At 39.8% G+C, this 8,447-nt stretch overlaps 1 pseudogene; it reads right to left on the bottom strand.

Moving 5' to 3' along the window:
- Positions 1–1,965: 1,965 nt before the first annotated feature.
- On the bottom strand, positions 1,966–2,502 carry LOC128716997 (uncharacterized; annotated as a pseudogene).
- Positions 2,503–8,447: the final 5,945 nt, after the last annotated feature.

Here is an 8,447-nt window from a genome sequence, read left to right as displayed (position 1 = left end):
AGACTTTGCGATATCGGTCGAAGAGGCGTGTGCAACGGTGGAGTCCGGCGGAGTGAATAACCGCTTTGACGGGCCTCTTCTTCAGGAGCTTGTTGGCCACCTGCCTCCGTCTCTGCAAATGCAATGGGGTCTCCATTGCATTAACGAAGCTGTGCCAGTGGCTTCTTTGAAGGAGTTTTCGATATGGATGGAAAAAATTAAGGACGCGATACTCCTTGTCACGCCCAGAATTTCCAATGCCGGAGAACGACGAGGACAAAGCAAGAGTGTGAACTTCCATGCATCTGATCCTGTAACTAAACCTAACCAGCAACGATGCCTGTGCAACATCAGCTGCTCACAGATCATCGATTGTGAGGGCTATTGGCAGAAGTCCGTAGCTGATCGTTGGCGTTTCGTGAAGGAGAAAACAATATGTAAAAGCTGCCTACGTCGTCATCCAGGGGATTGTAGGCAGTCGCGCTCATGCGGAAAGGACAATTGTACCGTAAAACACCATCCGTCATTGCATCGCCCGACTCAATCGGAAAAGCGAGAGGTAAGCGAAGGTGAAAAGGGTATCGCTAATCTTTCTCATTCCACCGCTGCAGGTACCGACGTTCTTCTGAGGTACGTTCCGGTCACACTGCACTCCGGCAATCGGCGCGTTGACACACTAGCGTTACTCGATGAGGGCTCTACCGTAACGCTAATGGAGCATGGACTGCTACGAGAGTTAGGGTTACGAGGAGCCGCGAAGCCACTGTGCCTGAACTGGACTGGCGGGCAGCAAAGGAACGAGAATAACTCGGTGACGGTAAACATTCGGGTGTCCGGGGTCGGCATTGGACCTCGCACGTATGAACTAAAAACAGTGCGAACCGTACGGGATCTTGGATTACCCGTACAGCAGATTGACGTAACTGAGATGGCTGCCCGGTACAAACATCTTAGTGCCCTACCAGCGGCATCGTTCGGCCCTACTGCACCGCGGCTACTTATAGGAATGGACAACTACCATCTCACTCGTCCATTGAAAACGATCGAAGGGTATACGGACGAACCAGTAGCCACTAAGACTCGGATAGGATGGGCTATATCGGGACGTTATCACCTTCCGGGGCAACGAAGTAGCGCTACGACAGTATCCTTCCATCAGTTGAGGCTATGCGAATGCAACGATATTGAGGCAAGAATAGATGCAGCTCTGAAAGATAACTTTCAAATAGAGAAGATAGCTGGACAAGTAAAAATACTCCGCTCAAAGGTAGATGAACGCGCCATGAAGATTTTAGAAAATTCTACAACATACGAAACAGCAGAAGAGTTGCGACAGTGCGCCAACGTCCATACGCCCACAGAACCATTATTGGACTACGAAAGATTCGGACGATGGGACAGACTCCGAAGAGCCGTGGGATACGTATGGCGTTTTACTCAAAATCTTCGCTCGGAACGGAAAGATCGAAAAAGGGGTCCGCTAACTAACGACGAAATCGAGCGCGCTGAAATTATCATCTTCAAAGACGTACAACGGAGGGAATACGGTGCGGAATGTCGTGAAATGCAACGTAAAAGGACGCATCCCGGCGAAACGTTAAACTTGTCACGTTCCAGTCCGTTACTAAAACGCAGCGCTTATTTAGACGAGGACGGGGTGCTTCGAGTAAATGGCAGAATAGACGCTTGTAGGTTCGTCGGCAACGAAACCAAGAAATCCATCATCCTTCCTAAGACCGGAATTATTACCGAACTAATCGTCGAAGACTATCATCGTCGCTACCGCCACGCCAATCATCAGACGGTTATGAACGAAGTGCGCCAACGATTCGACATTCCGGCGCTTAGAGCAGTTTGCCATAGGGCGAGAAACCGCTGCCAACACTGTCGTATTCGACAGGCGAAACCTTGCGAACCACTAATGGGAAACCTTCCAGAGGCACGACTGCCGCCCTTTACTAGGCCGTTCACCTTTACGGGAATAGACTATTTCGGACCGTTCATGATAGTGAGTGGCCGAAAAACCGAGAAACGTTGGGGCGTGCTGTTCACGTGTCTCACAGTGAGGGCGATACATATCGAGGTGGCACATTCTCTCACTACAAGCTCCTGTATAATGGCGATCCGTAACTTCATCGCCCGGCGAGGAACACCCAACGAGATCATTTCGGACAGGGGAACGAACTTCATCGGTGCGGAAAGAGAACTTCGGGAGGCTCTAAAAACTGTCGATCAGGAGGAGTTAATTGAAGAGATGAACCTAACCAACACAAGGTGGACCTATAACCCACCAGCCTCACCACATTTTGGAGGAGCTTGGGAACGACTGGTACAGTCCGTAAAACGTGGTCTCTACCATGTTCAACTCACGAGAAAACCGACTGATTCAGTGTTTAACAATTGGCTGATGGAAGTAGAAGCCATCATAAATTCACGCCCGTTGACTAAAGTACCAGTAGACAAAGACGAAGAAGCGCCTATCACTCCGAACCACTTCCTCGTAGGCACGTCCAGCGGCGTGAAGCCGTTATCAGTTTATGACGATTCCGGTGAAGCCTTGAGAAACACATGGAAAACATCACAAGCTTACGCAAACGAGTTCTGGCGCAGGTGGATAAGGACGTACCTTCCAACGCTCACGAAAAGGAGTAAGTGGTTCCAGCGTCAAGAACCGCTCCAAGTTGGTGACATTGTAATAATAGTCGACGAAAACCTTCCCCGTTCCTGTTGGCCTAAAGGACGAGTAGTATCGGCGGAACCATCTAAAGATGGAGCAGTGCGACGGGCGCGAGTTCAAACTACTAGCGGAAAGATCATCGAAAGACCAGCCGTAAAGCTAGTCCGCATCGACCTCGCACCACAAAAGAGTGATTGCAACTCAAACACCGGGGGGAGTGTCACTAACAATCTTGGTGGTGACTGTTAGTAACGGTGCGAGGTACCGGTACCACGCGCCAGAGGGCGCTATTCGCGATCTATGTGTGACCACTGCATAAGGAACCGCTTCGGGTCGGCTTGGCCACGATGGTCATTCTTTCAACCAGCGAGTGAGAGTACGGTTGTTTTTTTAACCCACGCGCTATCGTGTACGAAAAGTAATAAATCGGGACGGTTGAAGTGTTAAAAGAGCCGAGATCGTTGGTTGAAGGACGTTTGAAAGAAATATCGTTGCAGGACGCGACGAAATTTCGAGTTGCAGGACGCAACAGATGTTTTGGTTGGTCTCTGAAAAAATGATTTGTCAAAGTCGAATTTTAAAAGGCAACTTGCCTACAAGTTTGACTAGTGACAATGAAATTTTGGTTTGCCAAAAAGTTTCCGAAATCGATTTTGGATTTCACTTTTCATTATTTTGGGGGCTCAAAAATGATGTTTTGGTTGGTCTCTGAAAATATGATTTGTCAAAGTCGAGTTTTAAAAAGCAACTTGCATACAAGTTTGACTAGTGACAATGAAATTTTGGTTTGCCAAAAAGTTTCCGAAATCGATTTTGGATTTCACTTTTCATTATTTTGGGGGCTTAAAAATGATGTTTTGGTTGGTCTCTGAAAAAATGATTTGTCAAAGTCGAGTTTTAAAAGGCAACTTGCATACAAGTTTGACTAGTGACAATGAAATTTTGGTTTGCCAAAAAGTTTCCGAAATCGATTTTGGATTTCACTTTTCATTGTTTTGTGGGCTTAAAAATGATGTTTTGGTTGGTCTCTGAAAAAATGATTTGTCAAAGTCGAGTTTTAAAAGGCAACTTGCATACAAGTTTGACTAGTGACAATGAAATTTTGGTTTGCCAAAAAGTTTCCGAAATCGATTTTGGATTTCACTTTTCATTATTTTGGGGGCTTAAAAATGATGGTTTGGTTGGTCTCTGAAAAAATGATTTGTCAAAGTCGAGTTTTAAAAGGCAACTTGCATACAAGTTTGACTAGTGACAATGAAATTTTGGTTTGCCAAAAAGTTTCCGAAATCGATCGTGGATTGCACTCCTCATTATTTTGAGGGCTCAAAAATGATGTTTTGGTTGGTCTCTGAAAAAATGATTTGTCAAAGTCGAGTTTTAAAAGGCAACTTGCATACCAGTTTGACTAGTGACAATGAAATTTTGGTTTGCCAAAAAGTTTCCGAAATCGATTTTGGATTTCACTTTTCATTATTTTGGGGGCTCAAAAATGATGTTTTGGTTGGTCTCTGAAAAAATGATTTGTCAAAGTCGAGTTTTAAAAGGCAACTTGCATACAAGTTTGACTAGTGACAATGAAATTTTGGTTTGCCAAAAAGTTTCCGAAATCGATTTTGGATTTCACTTTTCATTATTTTGGGGGCTCAAAAATGATGTTTTGGTTGGTCTTTGAAAAAATGATTTGTCAAAGTCGAGTTTTAAAAGGCGACTTGCATACAAGTTTGACTAGTGACAATTAAATTTTGGATTGCCAAAAAGTTTCCGAAATCGATCGTGGATTGCACTCCTCATTATTTTGGGGGCTTAAAAATGATGTTTTGGTTGGTCTCTGAAAAAATGATTTGTCAAAGTCGAGTTTTAAAAGGCAACTTGCATACAAGTTTGACTAGTGACAATGAAATTTTGGTTTGCCAAAAAGTTTCCGAAATCGATTTTGGATTTCACTTTTCATTATTTTGGGGGCTCAAAAATGATGTTTTGGTTGGTCTCTGAAAAAATGATTTGTCAAAGTCAAGTTTTAAAAGGCAACTTGCATACAAGTTTGACTAGTGACAATGAAATTTTGGTTTGCCAAAAAGTTTCCGAAATCGATTTTGGACTTCACTTTTCATTATTTTGGGGGCTCAAAAATGATGTTTTGGTTGGTCTCTGAAAAAATGATTTGTCAAAGTCGAGTTTTAAAAGGCAACTTGCATACAAGTTTGACTAGTGACAATGAAATTTTGGATTGCCAAAAAGTTTCCGAAATCGATCGTGGATTGCACTCCTCATTATTTTGGGGGCTTAAAAATGATTTTTTGGTTGGTCTCTGAAAAAATGATTTGTCAAAGTCGAGTTTTAAAAGGCAACTTGCATACAAGTTTGACTAGTGACAATGAAATTTTGGATTGCCAAAAAGTTTCCGAAATCGATCGTGGATTGCACTCCTCATTATTTTGGGGGCTTAAAAATGATGTTTTGGTTGGTCTCTGAAAAAATGATTTGTCAAAGTCGAGTTTTAAAAGGCAACTTGCATACAAGTTTGACTAGTGACAATGAAATTTTGGTTTGCCAAAAAGTTTCCGAAATCGATTTTGGATTTCACTTTTCATTATTTTGGGGGCTCAAAAATGATGTTTTGGTTGGTCTCTGAAAAAATGATTTGTCAAAGTCGAGTTTTAAAAGGCAACTTGCATACAAGTTTGACTAGTGACAATGAAATTTTGGTTTGCCAAAAAGTTTCCGAAATCGATTTTGGATTTCACTTTTCATTATTTTGGGGGCTCAAAAATGATGTTTTGGTTGGTCTCTGAAAAAATGATTTGTCAAAGTCGAGTTTTAAAAGGCAACTTGCATACAAGTTTGACTAGTGACAATGAAATTTTGGATTGCCAAAAAGTTTCCGAAATCGATCGTGGATTGCACTCCTCATTATTTTGGGGGCTTAAAAATGATGTTTTGGTTGGTCTCTGAAAAAATGATTTGTCAAAGTCGAGTTTTAAAAGGCAACTTGCATACAAGTTTGACTAGTGACAATGAAATTTTGGTTTGCCAAAAAGTTTCCGAAATCGATTTTGGATTTCACTTTTCATTATTTTGGGGGCTTAAAAATGATGTTTTGGTTGGTCTCTGAAAAAATGATTTGTCAAAGTCGAGTTTTAAAAGGCAACTTGCATCCAAGTTTGACTAGTGACAATGACATTTTGGTTTGCCAAAAAGCTTCATAAATCGATTTTGGATCGAACTTTTCATTATTTTGGGGGCTCAAAAATGATGTTTTGGTTGGTCTCTGAAAAAATGATTTGTCAAAGTCGAGTTTTAAAAGGCAACTTGCATACAAGTTTGACTAGTGACAATGAAATTTTGGTTTGCCAAAAAGTTTCCGAAATCGATTTTGGATTGCACTTTTCATTTTTTTGGGGGCTCAAAAATGATGTTTTGGTTGGTCTCTGAAAAAATGATCTGTCAAAGTCGAGTTTTAAAAGGCAACTTGCATACAAGTTTGACTAGTGACAATGAAATTTTGGTTTGCCAAAAAGTTTCCGAAATCGATTTTGAATTTCACTTTTCATTATTTTGGGGGCTCAAAAATGATGTTTTGGTTGGTCTCTGAAAAAATGATTTGTCAAAGTCGAGTTTTAAAAGGCAACTTGCATACAAGTTTGACTAGTGACAATGAAATTTTGGATTGCCAAAAAGTTTCCGAAATCGATCGTGGATTGCACTCCTCATTATTTTGGGGGCTTAAAAATGATGTTTTGGTTGGTCTCTGAAAAAATGATTTGTCAAAGTCGAGTTTTAAAAGGCAACTTGCATACAAGTTTGACTAGTGACAATGAAATTTTGGTTTGCCAAAAAGTTTCCGAAATCGATTTTGGATTTCACTTTTCATTATTTTGGGGGCTCAAAAATGATGTTTTGGTTGGTCTCTGAAAAAATGATTTGTCAAAGTCGAGTTTTAAAAGGCAACTTGCATACAAGTTTGACTAGTGACAATGAAATTTTGGATTGCCAAAAAGTTTCCGAAATCGATCGTGGATTGCACTCCTCATTATTTTGGGGGCTTAAAAATGATGTTTTGGTTGGTCTCTGAAAAAATGATTTGTCAAAGTCGAGTTTTAAAAGGCAACTTGCATACAAGTTTGACTAGTGACAATGAAATTTTGGTTTGCCAAAAAGTTTCCGAAATCGATTTTGGATTTCACTTTTCATTATTTTGGGGGCTCAAAAATGATGTTTTGGTTGGTCTCTGAAAAAATGATTTGTCAAAGTCGAGTTTTAAAAGGCAACTTGCATACAAGTTTGACTAGTGACAATGAAATTTTGGATTGCCAAAAAGTTTCCGAAATCGATCGTGGATTGCACTCCTCATTATTTTGGGGGCTTAAAAATGATGTTTTGGTTGGTCTCTGAAAAAATGATTTGTCAAAGTCGAGTTTTAAAAGGCAACTTGCATACAAGTTTGACTAGTGACAATGAAATTTTGGTTTGCCAAAAAGTTTCCGAAATCGATTTTGGATTTCACTTTTCATTATTTTGGGGGCTCAAAAATGATGTTTTGGTTGGTCTCTGAAAAAATGATTTGTCAAAGTCGAGTTTTAAAAGGCAACTTGCATACAAGTTTGACTAGTGACAATGAAATTTTGGTTTGCCAAAAAGTTTCCGAAATCGATTTTGGATTTCACTTTTCATTATTTTGGGGGCTCAAAAATGATGTTTTGGTTGGTCTCTGAAAAAATGATTTGTCAAAGTCGAGTTTTAAAAGGCAGCTTGCATACAAGTTTGACTAGTGACAATGAAATTTTGGTTTGCCAAAAAGTTTCCGAAATCGATTTTGGATTTCACTTTTCATTATTTTGGGGGCTCAAAAATGATGTTTTGGTTGGTCTCTGAAAAAATGATTTGTCAAAGTCGAGTTTGAAAAGGCAACTTGCATACAAGTTTCACTAGAGACAATGAAATTTTGGTTTGCCAAAAAGTTTCCGAAATCGATCTTGGATTGCATTTTTCATTATTTTGGGGGCTTAAAAATGATGTTTTGGTTGGTCTCTGAAATAATGATTTGTCAAAGTCGAGTTTTAAAAGGCAACTTGCATACAAGTTTGACTAGTGACAATGAAATTTTGGTTTGCCAAAAAGTTTCCGAAATCGATTTTGGATTTTACTTTTAATTATTTTGGGGGCTCAAAAATGATGTTTTGGTTGTTCTCTGAAAAAATGATTTGTCACAGTCGAGTTTTAAAAGGCAACTTGCATACAAGTTTCACTAGAGACAATGAAATTTTGGTTTGCCAAAAAGTTTCCGAAATCGATCTTGGATTGCAGTTTTCATTATTTTGGGGGCTCAAAAATGATGGTTTGGTTGGTCTCTGAAAAAATGATTTGTCAAAGTCGAGTTTTAAGAATCAACTTGCATACAAGTTTGACTAGTTACATTGAAATTTTGGTTTGCCAAAAAGTTTCCGAAATCGATTTTGGATCGAACTTTTCATTAATTTGGGGGCTCAAAAATGATGGTTTGGTTGGTCTCTGAAAAAATGATTTGTCAAAGTCGAGTTTTAAAAGGCAACTTGCATACAAGTTTGACTAGTGACAATGAAATTTTGGTTTGCCAAAAAGTTTCCGAAATCGATTTTGGATTTTACTTTTAATTATTTTGGGGGCTTAAAAATGATGTTTTGGTTGTTCTCTGAAAAAATGATTTGTCAAAGTCGAGTTTTAAAAGGCAACTTGCATACAAGTTTGAATAGTGACAATGAAATTTTGGTTTGCCAAAAAGTTTCCGAAATCGATTTTGGATTTCACTTTTCAT

This window comes from Anopheles marshallii, assembly GCF_943734725.1.
Source record: "Anopheles marshallii chromosome X unlocalized genomic scaffold, idAnoMarsDA_429_01 X_unloc_16, whole genome shotgun sequence".
Lineage (NCBI taxonomy): Eukaryota > Metazoa > Arthropoda > Insecta > Diptera > Culicidae > Anopheles > Anopheles marshallii.
This window is presented reverse-complemented; position numbering and strand designations above follow the sequence as displayed.